The sequence below is a fragment of the Eucalyptus grandis genome, chromosome 9 (genome assembly GCF_016545825.1).
Source record: "Eucalyptus grandis isolate ANBG69807.140 chromosome 9, ASM1654582v1, whole genome shotgun sequence".
Classification (NCBI taxonomy): domain Eukaryota; kingdom Viridiplantae; phylum Streptophyta; class Magnoliopsida; order Myrtales; family Myrtaceae; genus Eucalyptus; species Eucalyptus grandis.
In genome coordinates this window covers 11,315,494-11,330,472 of record NC_052620.1, presented here as the reverse complement: position 1 = coordinate 11,330,472, position 14,979 = coordinate 11,315,494, and the positions used below count along the sequence as shown (strand labels likewise).

Here is a 14,979-nt window from a genome sequence, read left to right as displayed (position 1 = left end):
AAGGAATTTTGGATTGACAAATTCATGAAGATCAGAATTCTTTAGCGGCTATGCTGATTTTTAACGACACGTGGAGAATGATAGTATTAGCAGTTGAAAGAATTGAATGGCTTTTGGAGGGTCTTGTAATCTACTCCAAGTTCTAGTTGTTAGATAGATTATGTAAGTGAGAGGAGAATGAGTATATTTAAAAACTTTTCATATGGTCATCTAGATGTCTGGTAATTGTAAATCTGCATGTAATTTTTAAAGAAGCAAAAATCATTTATATAGATGGAATGGAGGTATAGAAGCTGTTAAATATCCTAACATTGTTCTGGTATGTGATGGCTCATGCTTAATGATGAATTAGCAAGTCTACCGAGAACTGTTTTTCAGATTGCTTTATTATGCATTTGGTGTTATCTCTTTCAATAATTTAAGAGAATCCAGAATGAGCGAGTGAGTTAGAGGGAGTAGTATGTGATATATAATTTGAAGGACTCATATGGATTCTCAGGAAGCATATATTTAGGAATGAAGTCTACCATGAGGATGGTTATTTTGATGTTGTTTTGGTGGTATTGCAGTGAGTCTAAGTGTGCTTTGGGATTGTTGGTACCATTCATCTGTATTTATCGTCAAGGCTAGTTTAAGATGCTTGAATACACTTTTTGAGTTGTGAGATAGCATTCAACAAGTGGAAGAGAAGTACTTGGTACGTAGGAAGTGTATGAAAGAATGTAGAGAGAGAATGTCAAACTGCTCAAGCAAATAGAAGAGTCAGGAAGAAAAAAAAGGTAAGACGTACAAAGTTGTTATATCCACCATTCTACAAAATAAAGTTAACAGTTTTGCAAGTGGCTCTTCCTGGCCTTCGAATATCCTGCTCTTTCCATCTATGGTCTCCCTGACGTGCTTAAAACAAGAGCACTTCAAAAGTTTACCACAAACACTTCTTTTCCATGTCCAGGCTTCCAGCCATAAAGTAGGTTGTTTACACTTGTTGCATGGTTCTCCTACATGATTCAGCTTATACAAACTGGGAAATTATTTCTAGTTCTATTAATGCGATTGATATCCTGCAATTTCAAGTGTGTTCTGTTATTTTTTCTAACTTTAGAATGGTAATTTCATTTGTGTTCACCTCGAATTAGTTTTCTGAAGGAGATGACATGTGTTGCTTTCCTCTATAAGGTGGTGGCTATATGGTGTGTCTTACCTGGATCATGTAATTTTGCAAATCGTGAACAATTGGATTGTATTAGTGCTGACAATGCTTAATATTATTCTTCTTAATTGCAGGTTACATTCGCAACTCAGCTCTTTTCTATGAGCTGATTGTGTTATTGGATAGTGGTTCAATCGACATATATGCTAAGTTAGTTTTCTGTTTCTCTATCTCTATCATTAAATTTTCTCTACCAGGTTATCTTCCATCATTAAATTTTCTGAAATTGCAATGAGATGTTTAAGAATGGAAGGTAGCGATTTCAGTCAAACTCAAGGAAGGGGAACAAAGAGAGACCGACGTATATGGACAATAGATGAAGAAAATACACTTCTAGATGGTCTTGAAGAATTAGTTACACGAGGAAAGCCAATAATGGCTTCAAGAGTGGTTACATCATTATGTTAGAGAAGTGGTTTGAAGAAAAGTTCCATTGTTCTGGCATCAAGGGTAATCCTCACATAGAATCGAAAATGAAAAGCTTGAAAAAGTTGTATAATCAGATATATGACTTGAGGAATCAAAGTGGCTTTGGATGGGACCATGAAAAACATTGTGTTGATATACATTATGAGGATAGTTGGCAAAAATATTGCAAGGTTTGTATCACTTCTTCTCATTTTTCTTCTTTATCAATTGTTTTATTTTTAACAAAATAATATAATTTTCTTTGTAGACCTATCCAAGAGTTGCTTCTTTGAGAGGAAAGTCCTTCCCTCCTAGCAACCATATTTGGAAAAGACCGTGCCAAAGGAAATCTCAGTGAAGACCCTTCAGAAGCTCATGCGGTTGTAGATCATGAGGAAGGTGAAAATCATGATAATGTGGCAACCAACGGTGTAAGTCACAACTCACCGCCACTATCATCTTCTCAGGCACAAAATGTTTCTGATTCTTCAAGAAGAAAAAGGGCTAAAGCAAGTGACAAATGGGCTGCTGGGTTGGTTGAGATAGTAGGAACTTTTGGCTCATTCTTGGAAAAAGCTAATGAGAGAATAGAGATGATCGCTAGCCGCATGGACATGCCAAGGATTTGGATAATGACAAACGAAAAATCAATGGGGAGCTTCTTCAAATGTCTTTAGGTACTATGGATAGAATAAAATTATGTAGAAAAATTGTGAAGAATCCTGAGAATATTCATCTATTTTTGCAATTTCAAGGAGATGATAGGAAAGCATTTGTGGAATTAATTCTCCAAGAGATGAGAGAAGAGAATGAGTGATGATTGGACATCTGTCTTAGACTCTTATTTTTGGTGTTTATGATTTTAGTTATATTGAGTTGTTTCTGAGTTTGTAGGATATATGTTTTCTCTCCATACTTTTCTTTTTTTCTTCTTTTTTTTTAAAGGGTTTTTGGGGCTAGTTATAAGCTTTAATGTTATCTTTTTGGACCTTTCGGTTGTAGCCATGACTTGAAAAGAGGTGGATATGGCTTGAAACTTTATCTCTATGTTCATTGCCAAGAAAACCATTCTCTATAATATTCTTTGCCTCTATCTTTTATTTTCATAAATAGTTTCTCTGTCTCTTTGGCAAAAAACCTAGCCATGAACTTAAAAGAAGCCTTAAGTCAAGCTAGTTTGCATCTACTACTTCAGATGGACGTGAACATGAGTTTACTTTGGTCAAAATGCAGTTGGCCAATACTCAACAAATGTAATGTACTTTATAAATTGCGAATTGTTTAGAGATCGTTCATTAACGTAATTAACTATCATTGCATCCTTGTGATAGCTGGGAAAAAAAACGAATGAACTTTGGACTTTATGCTTTGTTCTAATTGGGCATTTGTTTGATTTGGTATTGGACCCGTAACAAAATGGAAACAGACGAAAAACTTGTAAGAGAGAAAATAATTCATGTTTCAAAGTAAATATATTGAAATTGAGGTTATTCTAAAAACGTTTGATGTTGAAGGGGGTATCCAAAAGATTATTTCAAAGGAATGGAAAAGATTATTATGATGTGTTATCATTAAATTCAATGAGAATCTGTTAATTTGAAATAGATATATTGTTTTGGATGATTTTGTGAATATTAAACCTGCAAATTTGTACTTGCCTAATGTCATTGTTTTTAAAATATCCGAATTTAAATCAATAGTTCACCAAATGATAGATTGGATAAAATATAAGGATATCTGACTTTAAATCCGTAGTTCACTAAACAGTAGATTGGATAGGATATGAGGATATCCGACTTTAAATCCGTAGTTCACCAAACAGTTGATGGGATATGAAGAAATCCATGGATTTCTTATCCTATCATATCCAATCTTATCCCATTTAGAAATCCAAACGACCAAACGCAGCCTAAGGGATTTTAATGCAATAGACTTGAGAATTTGACCGGGAAGCGACTACTTGACCATGCTTATCTACAGAGATCATTACGGCACAGTAAAGATCGATTAGAGATCAAAGATAGGTCGGTTAGATAAAGATGTGTAACTAAACGTGGGTGATTCCACCAAATTGCAAAATTCTCGTTGATCGGTACTAGACTGATTTCTTCTGTCGTTTTGGTACCTTGTGTCCATATTTGAAACCTCGAGAGTAACCAATGTGTCGAAGATGTACATTGTGACTCGAAACAAATTGATCACGAGTCAATTGCACCAAAAATTTATAAAAGCTACCCGGTATGCTAAGTCACGCTAAAATCGCGCTAGATTGAAATTAATCGCGAATTTGAATCCGATTTCAGAAATTGAAAATTCTGTCATGTCACGAGTCATTTTAGGAACGTCGACTCATCCTCTAGGGATTTTTCTACAAACCGAGATTTTTGGCAAAAAGTCAATATAGGGCTGTTTTTGTCCAAAAAATTCAAGGGACCGTTTTTTATGGCGTTTTTGGGATGCAAGTTGGTTCTATAAGTGAGGAAAAATGTCAATTTGATTGAGGACACATCGATGGAATTTATGGGAACCAAATTGATTTAATTCAAGTGGGAATTGAAGTGAAATTGGGAGAAACCAAATGCAAATTCGTAGCCCCCCATGTCCTCAACCTTTGGACCATCTCATTAGCTTCTAAGGGAAGCTTTGAGGGCTGGAAAATTGCTAAGGAAGCCAGCTAGCCATGGTGGGACCATTTCAAGGGGACAACGGGGTAGGATTGAAGCATTGGAGGGACTCTCTTGACTTGTTGTCCCCCCCTTCTTCTCCATTCGGTTGACCCTCTATTTCCAGCAAGCTTAAAGCCTCCAAAAACCATAAAACTGAGCAAAGCAGCCCCCTCCTCTATCGCACACCCGTCCGTTCATCGGAGCCATCGCCTTGTGCCACCCGAGCCCGCTCGTCTGCCAACCGCTACTCGCTCGCGCCTGCACGCTATCTTGCATCCTGCGCCGTCTAGCAACTACTCACCGTCCACCAAGCCATCGTCGGAGCCTCCACCATCGCCATACGTCGCCGTCTAGCCACCGGAAGTCCCGCTGCTACAACTGTTGCCCGTTCCTCGCTGTTTCGGCCCCAACCAGCCGCTTAGCCTCATCCTCGCCCACCATCTAGAACCGAAACCCAACAAGGGTCTTGAAGTTTCAAGGCCCATTTCCAAGCCCTTCCGGACCTTGTATTGCAGCGCCACTTCAGAGTTTATCAATCATCTCCGATTTGTTGTCCTCGTGAACTCATCAAAATTCAAAACCAGTGAGTTTACTCACTAATCTCTGCTTATGGAGTTAATTATGCTTAAGGGTTGATTAGTTTAGGTTAAGTATGGATTATGTGGTTAATTATAACGGATTAGCAATTTAATTAATCGTTATTGCATGTTAGGTGGTTAGAGTAGTTAGAGACTAGATAAGCTGTAGTATTTATTAGGTTAGGTTCAGAATTTTTCCGGGCTCGTTTCGGTATTTAATTAGGCTTTTCTAGCCTAAGTTGCATTTATTGGTATTTATTAATTAATTTTGGTAATTATTTAATTAATTATTATATTTCGAAAATTAGATCGGGATAGCCAGTGACCGAAATATCGTGCCGATTGCAATGGTATGATTGGTTTATTTTATTGAGTGCCGGTTTGTGCAAATTAAGTGTGAATTGTAATTTTGGGGTATTTATCCTAAAATTTAATAATTTCGGTATTTAATTAGAACATATCGGGCGTCAGTTTACAATGCCAAAAATGTGTTTATGAACTATTGGAATTAGTGGAATTTTCAAAAGGGAAAATATTGTATTTTGGCTAAGGCCGACCGTGTACCCACATACGATTATTTTTATCAGGAATTATAAAAATGGTGAAATTCTCAATTGGTGAGAACATTATACTATATCAGCCTACGAGCCTTGATATGTCAGCTTAGTGTGAGCAGTATACTATTTATCAGCTTAGAGTGAGCATCATAGGTATACTATATCAGCCTAAGGGCTTTGATATATTAGCTTAGTAGGAGCAGCATACCTTAGCAACTTTTGGTGAGCATTGTCAATATACTATATCAGCCTGAGGGCCTTGATATATCAGCTTAGAGTAAGCAATATACTTTATCAGCTTAGAGTGAGCTATACTATTTATCAGCTTAGAGTGAGCATGATCAGTATACTATATCAACCTGAGGGCCTTAATATATCAGCTTAGAGTGAGCGGTATACTATACCAGCTTCGATGAGCTATACTATCTATCTTCAGCTTAGGGTTAGTAGTCCTTAATGTGATCGGACTTTATAGATAGTATTGAGTGGGTTGACCGAGAGATGGTCTTGATGACATAAAATCGATTGGATCGATTGATCAATGGCTCAATCTGATCTGATCGATGTTGATCTGAATAGAAATGATTCGATGATTTTATAAATCGTACTGACTTGTAGGAAGGAACTGAGGCAAAGGTAAGTCCTTTGACTTGTGCTTGTGTTTAGGCAGTCATTGGGGCGTATTTCCTTCCCAGTTGGAGTTTAGGGGGCGAACTTGTTGAAACATCGTCTCACCCCGTTGTGGGATATCATTTATAGGTCCTAAGATGGTAGCTCCTCCAGAGCATTTTGGTCAGCTAAAGAAGGTCACCGAGCAAGTAATTTATATTCCGCTTCATGGGAACCCAAAAGGATGGGTCTATGAACTCATGAGGTCCGTGGTTTGGGTCGATGTGGGTTTACCTCACAAGATACCCCATCAATACAAGTCATGATATCGTCATGAGTGGAATGAACAGAGAGAGGGTCCCATGCCGGAATATGAGGTCCCTATGTCGGTGATGGAGGTTGCTTTTGGAAAGGGTACAGCCGACCTTCTAAGTGGTTCAGTGGTGGACTCGGACTTGTTGGATCCAGGGTCATCAGAGTATTCAGTTGAAGACTCGAATGCTTAGAGGATCTGTAGCCCTCTACCCCCCCCCCTTTTGTAGACCTTATATATATCGGCTAGTATTGCATATGACTAGGTTTGATATGTATAAATGTGTGATTTGTGGTTTGAAAAATTGTGGCCCTACTTTTCTATCCCATCTTGTTGTCATTTGGGGATTAATTATTTGCTTCCACATGCGCATTAAAATGAATGGGTTGGTGACGCGTCCTGAGACGTCGCTATTTAATCGACCATCGAGGGATGGGCACGCGCTCGAAGGATTGGGGCTTGACACCAGCCCTCAAAATTTCTCCATGGATGATATTTTATTTTCATTGTTGGATATCGTCACCAAGCTGGTTTAGTATACCCCATCATGCCCTCAAAATTGGAAATAAACTTGTAATTTCATTGAATATAATCAAATGAATTACATTATTTGAATGGAAAATGCAAACAAGCAAACCCTAGAGATGAAAGCAATAATTGAAACTTCAAAAAGCAGGAAATCCTAAAAAATCTTGAAATCCTAGAAAGCATAAAAAAAAAAAAAAAAAAAAAGACCCCTTCGTAGAGGAGTGTGAAGATCAGAGCTTCTTCACTCAGTGACAGCATTTGCGCCTCCGTCATGGTTGGGCAGAAGATTTTTCTAATTACTGCTGAAAGAGAACGCCTTTTTGTCTAAGAGGTCTTAGACCCTATGCTTCAAAACATAGCCATCATTAGTGGTGTGACCAACCTCTCCCATGTGATAGTCACACTTCTCGGAGGGATTATATGCAAGATAATGCTCAGGATTTGGTCGCTTCGACTTATAGAGAGTAATTCCTTCTTTTGGAGGATAGGCAAAACTTTGGATAGGGGTCCAAGAAGAGGTGTGAACTATCTTCTAACATTATGTCGTCGACTAGAGAGCTGATGTCCTCCATTTTGTTGCTCAGTAGAAATATTAATAGTTGGAGTGCGATTGGATGTATCACGTTTCGGTTGAGAATAGGTCACATTAATCTCAGCTTCAAGGTCCTTCTCCTTCTTGGTATAAAATCTCTTGTTAGATGGCTTAGTAAACCACCATTCTCTTATCCCCATCTCAATTTGTTCTCCCACGGGAACAAGTTGGTTGAAGTTTTCGACGTATGTGCTAGCCATCTAGTTACGGAACTCAAACGAAAGAGTCTTGATGAACAACTTCATCAATTCTTTATCAATAGGCTCAAGAGTGATTTGAGCTGCCAGATTTCGCCATCTCATGGCATACTCCTTAAATGATTCGCTCCTCTTCTTCTCCATCCTCTCAAGATCTTTTTGGGAAGATGCAATGTCCATATTGAACTTATACTGCTTGAGAAATGCGTCAGCCACTTCATTCTAGGTGTCGAGAAGATTGACATTCTTCATCACGTACCAGTTTAGTGCGAGTCCGGTCAAACTTACATGGAATGATTGGATCATGAGGGGTTCATTCTTGATATGTTGGGCCATGCGTATATGGTACATCTACAAATGAGCCTTTGGGCAAGAAGTGCCATCTTATTTCTCGATCTCCAACATTTTAAACTTTTTTGGCATCTTGATCTTCTCATAAACTAACAAGTCAAATGGGAGTGAACTCTGCGACTCTTGTAATTGCTTCACTTTCTCTTCAAGCTTTGTGAAGCATTCACCTTGCTCCGTCTTAGGGACGTTGTCAAGCTTAGCCTTTTCGGCAGTGACCAACAGTGGGTCATTTTCCAGCTCGGGCATGTTGTCATCACCCATTTGGGCCTTGTTTGCCTGCTTCGGAACTACTATCTTGGGGAGAGCAGGTGCAGGAATCGGATTCGCTTGGAGGGATTGGATTTGAGCTGTCATAAGTTGCATAGAGGTGAGCAACTGTTGGAGTTGGTCTTCCATTATGAAGATATGATCACACATTTCAGTTTGGTCAACCATTTTAGCTCTTGATCGTGTAATAATGGGCGGACGTGGAGGATCCGTTATCACCTAATTCAAATGAATGAAAATATGTAAGCATGGGGTGTAAATAGAGAGTCAATCCATGACAATGATCTAATCGATTTTTCATTTTTTTTATTTATTCATGAAAAAATCGTACAAGAAGGGAATTTCCTAAAAGAGCTAGAAAAATAGACACCTTAGCAAGACCAAATTTCCTAGACATGAATTGAAAATAAATTCTCCAAAGTTTTTGTTATTTTCCAAATGATTCATTGCGTGGCAGTTTCCTCATTTAATTTCTGATTGACAAAGGAATTAAATCAAAGATTGACCTAGATTATCATGGACGGACCAAAAATATAACAAAATAAGTAAATTGCATGGTATATTAATAGAAGACTTACTTCACCAAGAAAAATCGACGGCAACCACATAGACAAGCACATGAAATGTGAGGTTCGATTTCTATCTAGATGGCTTAACGAAGTTGAGCTAAGAGGATGATCTGATTGTCGCAATCTCTCATTCAACGTGTCGTCCTATTAACTCCGGCCTAGTCAAATGGAATGCCCAATAGTCACACAATCTCGCGGATATGGACAAACACATTCGACACCATGAAAAACTTTCGAGGAAGAGAAGGTCAATCTCTATATAGCAATCTCGCTTTCGAGGAAGTATCATTCTCAACACCATCCTAAAAATCCTATCGCAGTCCAAGTCCGATAGCAGGTTGTGTGTGCAATAGTGTAGTGTAAATGCAAGGCATGAACAACAGTTTACATCAAACAATTGACATGCACCTAATATTTTTGTTTTTTAAATTAAAATTTGTAATTAAAAACTAATTAAACTATCTAAAAAAGAATAATTTTCTAATATGTTTTAGGGGTTAAATTGACTTAAACCCTATCCTATCTTAGAAAACTATTTTTTCAAGAAAAAGAGATTATCAAAATGTGCAAATATTATTTAAGAGTCTATATATATATATATATATATATATATATATATATATATATATATATATATATATATATAATAATCAATCCTAATCTATTCCAAAAATTATCTAAAAGTGCAATCCTAAAAAATACAATCCTAATTTACTAAACCAACACACTCCGCTGCAAGATTTGATTTTTGATTTTTTTTATTCTTTTAGTGTTTTTTCAAGACAAGCAATTATCAAATAAAAATTATAACTAAACTAATGAAGATATTCATCAAATAAATGATTAAAATGATTGAAAAAATAATCCATTATCTCACAGTTAAATTAATGATTATTTTAACCCTAAATATCACAACATATAAGAAAACTCAAAATAATTAAAAATTTGATCCGAAATCTTACGGATCAAATTAATAATTATAATGATTTAATAAGTTAAAATACTATCAAAATGCCCAAAAAATTAATATAATTAAAAAAATGATCCGACATCTTACGGATCAAATTTATAAATTATAGTAATTTTGAGCAAAATCCCGCAGATAAAGCCTAGAATATTCATAAAACGAAAATCACCTTCCAATGTTCCAATTTGTACATTAATAACAGAACTTAAAAAATATAAAAATCTACCTTGACTTTCTTTTTTTCTCTTTTAAAAAAAAAAAAAAAGATCATTGCATGGCGACCGACAATTTGGCCGGCGTTGGGCTGTGGCTGCTGGGACAGGGGGTGACTGGCGTCGGAGCTCCGGCGTCAGCTGGCGGGTGGTGACGACTAGCAGGCGACGACGGGAAGGGGTTGCTGTGGTGGTGGTGTGACGGCTGCAACAACGAGGGGCACTGCGAGGTCGACGGCAAAGGCAGCGCGGGCTGAGGTGTGACGGGTGCTAGTTGCCGATGAAAGGGAGGAGTCCGGCGCATGGGCATCAATGATGGGTGCAGTCGTGGGGGACGGCCTTGTTGGAGAAGAAGACTCGTTTTCTTTCTTCCTTTTCTTTTTTCTCACATTCACTCTCTCCCTCTGTACTTTGTCGCTGCTAGTCTCTTTCTTCTCTGCAATTTGTTAGAGAAAAGAAAAGACTTCTTTTTGACTTGTATGGAGAAGAGAGAGAAATTATTTTTTACTCTCCTTTTCACGCTCTCTCTGCACGAATTCTCTTGCCCCTTTCTCTCCCTTTTGCACGAATTTTTGTCTCGAATTTTTGTCTCCCGCCCATTGTCGTACGCACACAACACCTTATATAGGAGAGGGAATCAGATTTTGGTGGAATATTTTATTTCCAATTTTGCTTGTGTGTAATCCCCCTGAATATATCATTGAAATATATGCACCCCGCGCAATATTCTCTTTTGTATTTTTGAAATATTCCATCCGAAAATTTCCTTTCTCCCCAAAAATCTATCCCTTGGTGTATATTACCTGAATATGTGAAAATCTCACGTCGTATCAACGCTCACCGTCAGTCCAATGCAAAAATGGAATAAAATAAAATAGATGCTCCTAAAACTATATGTTGCAATTTTATTTTTATTTTTTTGGGTTAAAATTAACCCATTTTTTTTGCAAAATTTAGGTGTCAACAATAAAAGAACCAAAAGAAAAGAAGAAGAGAAAGAAGAAAGGAAAAAAAATTGTAATTGGACGAAAATGCCCCTGGCCTAAAATAAGATTTGGCCAGCCCATAAAATTGGGTCTTTATTTGAGACTAAATTGGCCACTTCAAAGACAACGTTCACTTTAGACCTTTTCTTAAGAAAAAATCTTTACTTCATGTCTTTATTTGAAAATTTCCCTTTTCATTTTGTTGTTCAAAGCTATAGATGATGACAAGGATGTCTAAGGAGAACAAACACTAGAGCATCAACAAAATTCCCACCAAAACCCATTATGTTTGGTCAATTACTCTACCTTGCCTTTTTGTTCTCTTTCAAACTTGATAAGCAGGGTGGTGTGACTGCACAGAGAATGGTAGCGAAAAATTCTATACAATGTTCTTGTAGAATAAACACGACAAGCAAGACTAATGAGTCATACACCTGCTACTGGTGTAAAAGGAAATAATTACCAAAAATGTCCTAAACCTATTACAATTGTACCAATTCATTTATAAACTTTTTTTTTTTTGTTAATTGAGTCCTAAACATTTCGCAATTGTGTCAATTTAGTACTTTCTGCCAAAATTGACCAATCGATACTAACATGGCCGCCAACTAGTGTTGGCGACAATTTTTTAAATAATATTTTTTTTGGAATTATTTTATTAGTTTATTTTTTTTTTCCTTTTTCTTCTCTCTCTTTTTTTTTTCCTCCCTCCTCCTCCTCCTCCCCGCCTCCTTTTTCTTTGGCTTCGGGACTAACCCGAGGGAGGGCGCGCCGCCGAACTGAGGCGACCGGGTGAGCTTGCCTCGCCAATGGCTAGGTAATGGGAGTTCTCCCCTAGTGACGAGGAGGTGAGCCCTCACCAAATCCGATGGGGGCTCACCTCGCTAGTGGTTGGGCGAGCTCGCCCGGCTACCTCAGTTCGAGGATAGGCCAGCCTTCCCCTTTGGCCGGTCGCTAGAGCTAATGGAAGGAGGAGGGAGAAGGAGGGAGGAGAAGGGAGGAGAAAAAGGAAAAAAAGATTAAAAAATTCAAAAATAATTCAAAAATAAAATATTATTAAAAAATTATCGCCGGCGGCCACGTCGCTGCCAACCATCCAATTTTGCTCGGAAGAACTAAACTTGTACAATTACAAAAGGTTTTTTTTTTTTTTTTTGGTAAAGGTAAGATATATATTGACTTTAAACCAAGAAAGTTATACAACAAAAGACTCGGCACCAAAAAGGCACCAAAAAAACTTGCACTTAAGAAGACAAACAAGTCAAACCAAGTGGAAGGGTGCCGAGAAAAGAAAAGAGAGAAAGACCAAACAGCGGCAACCCTCAAATGAAACCCAAGGGAGGACCCGACACCCTAAAAGCTACATGTCTTCCATAAGAAACGGGGAAAGCAGCAACAACATCAACAAGCCCAAAATTACAGGGAAATATCCGACATCAAAGGAGAGAAAATGGATGGGTCAATTCCCTAACTGCATTGTATCCTCCTATTTCTTGAAGTGTCCACAACATTACTGAAAGTCAAGGCTTTGTCCTTGACGACTTTGATGAGGTGGTTCTTCAAGGCCGGTATAACCAAAGCTTGGTTCTCAAAAACAATACTATTCTACGTTTTCCAGATCACATGGCAAAGGGCTCCAAAAGAGAAACGAGCAATGCATTGATAAAATTCATTGCCTGAGAGAAACTTCAAAGCCCACTGGAGGTTGTCCGGCCAAGACCTGTTCCGCCAAGGAATGTTGCATCTAGCAACCCAAAAAGACGCAAGACCGCAGTAATGCGACATCCAAAAAATAAATGATCAATAGAATCCAGCCTAGAATTGCAAAAGGCATAGAAGACGTCCTCAATTCTACCATAGGCAAGTAAAAGAACCCGGGTAGGAAGCCGGTTCTTAACAATGAGCCACAGGTTGAATTGATACCGCGGTGTGAGCGAGTTGCACCAAATCAACGAGAACCATGGGACTAAGGTTCTCTTTGGCCGAATGGTTTCCCATGCAGATGCTACTAAGAAGGTGCCTGAGGAGCTCTCAGTCCAACAGAATCGGTGCGGGTTTTGAGAAAGAACGGGGAGGGGAAACTCCCACGACTCCAAAATGGCCTTGATCGCCTGGCCCGCTACAGAGAAAAGATCCTCAACCGAAGCCTACCTAGATATACCCGACTGGTAGATGAAAGTGTCTGAGAACAATAAATTAAGGGGGCCTCGAGGATGCCAATGATCGAACCGAAGAGACATAGAGCGGCCCTCCCTGATACTCCATTGGAAGGACTGGCGGAAATCTCTCCTAAGATGAAGTATCTTCTTCCAGGCCCAAGAACAAACGGTTGGCTTGTTAGCAATCCAGAAATTTTTCCTTTTCAAATATGTAGAGTGAATCCACTTACACCACAAGGATTCATTGTCGGTAAAAATGATCCAATTGTGTTTAAGCATGGCTGCCGTGTTACAATCACACAGCTTATGTATGCCAAGTCCTCCCCTTCTTTTGGAAGGCATACATCTTCCTAGGAAACTTTTGCACCTCCTCTTCCAAGGCCCGAGCCTCTCCAGAGAAACTGTCTTAGAATTTGTTCGATGCGGTCCAACACAACTCTAGGTAGCATAAAAACACTAGCTCAATAGGCTTGTATTGAGTGAATGACAGACCTTATAAGCTGTAGTCAGCCCGCGAACGATAGGAAGCGTTGAGTCCATGATTGCACCCTTGCGGTTATATGGTTGACAAGAGAGCTACAATCTACCTTGCCAATTCTCGCGGTATAATTCCAAAAGGTTTAGGTCTCAATTAGCCAAAAAAAGTTTATGACTAAATTGGCACAATTGCAATAGATTTATGACTTTTTTAGTAATTTTTCCGGTGTAAAAGGCTACTGGAATTGCTAAGATATCGCAAGGATGGACTAGAAACTGCCGTATCAACGACTAAATGCGATAGAACCAAATTTCAATGATAGCCTCACCATGAACTTTTCCTTCAAATCAAGGACTAAACTGCTTGGTGGAAGGCGCACCAGCATCGACAAATCAAGGACTAGCTCTCGCCTCGGAGAAACACTGTTCGTGTCATCTGCACATTCTATGGGGTCAAATTTATACCAATTTTGTTCACTTTGGCAAAATAACTCTTATAAAATTATCAGTCTTCATCATCTTCCACTCCTCGCTCACTTGCTAGTCGCTATATAATGGTCACTCAGTTAATTCTGGTCGTGTTGGCGACCTGGTGACTAGCAGGGGAGGTGAGCAATGCGATGAGTCCAGAGAGAGAGAGAGAGAGTGAAGTGATGAGAGAGCTTTGGATTTTTGTTAAGCAACATGGGACAATGGACTGCATTAACAACTTTCTAATATATTGCTAAATTTCTTGCTGTTTGGTTTTCGGGCTCTCGTTCTATTGTTTTGCTCCCCTAGCAAATATACGAAGGCATCCTCTAGTGAGATTCTCGCCTTAATTCGTTTCATGGCGAAATGAGTTCTCTTACCCATTAGTTTTATGGACCTATCCGCCGCATATCAAATCATGCTACTCTATCTATATATCAATCCAGACAAAGCTTCTTGCTCTTTCAAGACCAAATACTTGAGAGAGACGACCCAGACGTATTAATAATAGCTTGCTTGTCTTGAACTAAATATTGCATCGAGGAAATTGAGCGTACCCTTCACTGGAGAACTACCCTTGGGGCCAACAAGTTGGGCACTTGCCAAGCACACATTGCTTCAGTACTGGCGTAATGAACACTTCTTTGAGAATTTTAATGATTGATTGAATGTGGGAGATATATGTCCGAATTGTTTCAGAGGTGGCAGGGGCATACGTACGTGGGACCAGTGATTCCATAAATGGGGATTTGCTGGGATAAGTGTATGGATGAGTTGTATTGAGATGGCATGGAATATGAAGATTGACCACCAAAGCATAAAGGCACAAGCCACCAGCAAAAGGATAAAGAATTCAAATAAT

The 14,979-nt window shown here is 38.7% G+C and overlaps 1 protein-coding gene across 1 annotated transcript in view; it reads left to right on the top strand.

The window, feature by feature from the left end:
• The window catches only part of LOC120288389 (probable LRR receptor-like serine/threonine-protein kinase At3g47570), a 90,533-nt gene that overhangs the window by 30,872 nt on the left and 44,682 nt on the right, over window positions 1–14,979 (top strand). The window lies entirely within an intron of this gene.